This window comes from Neopelma chrysocephalum, unplaced genomic scaffold (assembly GCF_003984885.1).
Source record: "Neopelma chrysocephalum unplaced genomic scaffold, ASM398488v2 Primary Assembly neopelma1_87915, whole genome shotgun sequence".
NCBI classification, from domain to species: Eukaryota; Metazoa; Chordata; class Aves; order Passeriformes; family Pipridae; genus Neopelma; species Neopelma chrysocephalum.
In genome coordinates this window covers 1-2536 of record NW_020917205.1, presented here as the reverse complement: position 1 = coordinate 2536, position 2536 = coordinate 1, and the positions used below count along the sequence as shown (strand labels likewise).

The 2536-nt window shown below is 48.3% G+C and overlaps 1 pseudogene; it reads right to left on the bottom strand.

Moving 5' to 3' along the window:
- Positions 1-375: 375 nt before the first annotated feature.
- Positions 376-1573, bottom strand: LOC113979704 (annotated as a pseudogene).
- Positions 1574-2536: the final 963 nt, after the last annotated feature.

The following is a 2536-nucleotide window of genomic DNA, read 5'->3' as shown; positions in this document are numbered from 1 at the left end:
AATAACATTTTCTATTCGTGTTGCAGCTACAGACTTAATAAATAGAATTGCATATATTGTGCTTTAGAAATTAAAATGCATTCCAAAGTCAGGCAATGCTAAACAATGAAAGTCTTGAACCCTCCCCCCCAAACCAGCTCCACTTTCTGCTTTCAGAACCAGCCCACTTCCTCACTCTCTTCACAAAGGGAGAAACTCTCTCTTTCCACCTCTGAAACAAAAATTCCCTCCCCAAAAGTGATCAGAAAGAGTCTGCTTAGGCACTACTGCAAATGGGAGTTGTCCAACAACCATTCCTTTAACTCAGGAAGGGGAGGAGGTGAAGAAAGTCACAACAAATGTTTGGATTCCTTCCTCTTTGATGTGTTCTCTTCCCTATCTGATGCTCTGGGACGTGTGCAGGGGGGTCAGCACCTCTTCAAAGATGGCTCCTTTCACATCAGAGCCCCTCAAATTGGCTTCCTGGAGGTCACAACCTGAAAGGTCACAATTCAGAAGGGGAAAAGAAAAAGAAGCGTCAATGGAATGCACCCAGAACTCTGTTCAAAGCTTTACTTGAAGTCCATTTACCTGAACTCCATTGTAGTCTGAAGCTGGAGAGCTCAGCCAAAAGCCAGCAATCCCCCAAATTACCAGCTGACTATAGGAGAGAAAGGAATAGGATGGAAAATGAATCCCAATTCACTTCCAAATCAGTTCCAGCCAACGTTGCTCCCCTGAGGTTACAGTTCTTTAGTTTGGTGTTTCTCAGCGTTGCAACTCGGAGGTTAATTCTTGTCGTCTGACTGCCCTCCATGGCCACTCCTTTCAGGTTGGCACCTGGAACACACACAGAAAGGAGTTCTGTGAGGAAAACCAGTCAGAAACACAGCAGCTCCACACTGGTGCTGCCTCAGAGCTGTGTGAATTGGAGGAGGACAAGGGGATTTTGGGCTGAGATGGTCACAGACTCAGTGCAGCCCTTGTGGGCCCTTCTCAGGATTCTACAAACCACAGCTGGACCTTTTCTGGGCCATACAAATGTACAAGCACAGGCTTCAGTTGGCACAGATTCACAAGGCAAAAGCTTCTTACCTTCCAGATGAGCTTTAAGGCCTGATGGGTCCTCAGAGTTGCAGCCTTTCAGGGACGCTCCCTCTGCGTTGGAGCGCAGCATCTTCCCCCCTGGCAGGTTGGCACACTGGCACAGACAGGAGTCACTGAGAGCCGGAAGAACAACACCAAAGACAATCAAGAAGACACTTTTAATTTCTGCTTTGGCAGTCAATCCCATTAAATCATTACTGGGAGGAAGTGTAAAAGCTTTGGGAACCAGAACAACTCTAGAATCTATTTAAGAACTCGATGGTTTACACCGCTCTGTTTGTTCCAGCTCCTCTCTGTTAACACAAGCCCAGCCCTCCCAAGCTGCAGCAGCTCTTCCATCCAGCACAGAGCCTGACAGGTCAGCCCTCTCCAGGCTGGCCCAGCACAGGTTGGCACGGGCCAGGTTGCAGTGGCTCAGATTGGCCATCTTGAAGTTGATTTAACAAAGATCCAGGTGGGAAAGATCCACTCCACTGAAACTGAGACCCTGGAAATCCCGAGGAATAAACCCCCCAAAAAGGCCTCTACTGACAACAGTTTCTGGGCAATGGCATGGAAGGCTATAGAATACACAGGTTTGGGTTACACCCATCCAGTGATGAATTGGTCCCAGCCATTCCAACCAGGACACCCATTGATCCCCATTGTTTAATGGGTAGACCTGATGTCTCATCCCCTGAGATTTTAATGGGTAGACCTGATAGCTCATTGATCCCCATTTAGTTTAATGGGTAGACCTGATGTCCTATTTGCCCCAGGTAGACCTGGTCTCATTTATCCCTATTGACTTTAATGGGTAGTCCTGATATCCCATTTGCCCCCCTGAGTATAATGGGTAGACCTGATTTCCCATTGTCCCTATTACATTAAATGGGTAGACCTGATGTCTCATCTCCATTGACTTTTAATGGGTAGACCTGATAGCTCATTGATCCCCATTGACTTTAATGGGTAGATCTGATACCCATTAGCCCCGATTGACTTTAGTGGGTAGACCTGATAGCCTATTAACTTCCAGACTTTTAATTGGTAGATCTGATGTCCAGTTTGCCCCATTTTATCCAATGGGTAGACCTGATGTCCTATTTGCCCCTTTGACTCCCATGGGTAGACCCGATGGCTCATTTATCCCCATTGACTTTAATGGGTAGACCTGATGTCCCATTTGCCCCATTGACTCCAACGGGTAGACCTGATGACCTGGATTTTTGGGGTGCCTCCTTGTCAACTCCCCAAAACATTGTGTGGACACACTGGGGGTTCACCAGAGCCCCCTCAAATGCCCCCTGGGGTCCCCCTGAGATATTGGGGTACCCTCTTTGCCCCTCCCAGAGCTGGAGCTGGTGCAGAACGCCGTCTTCACTGACCCCACTGACCAGAGTGCCTGGGTCTACCTGTGCTGCATCCTCTCCCGAGGTAATTTGGGGGGGACAGGGGGTCCCTTCAGACC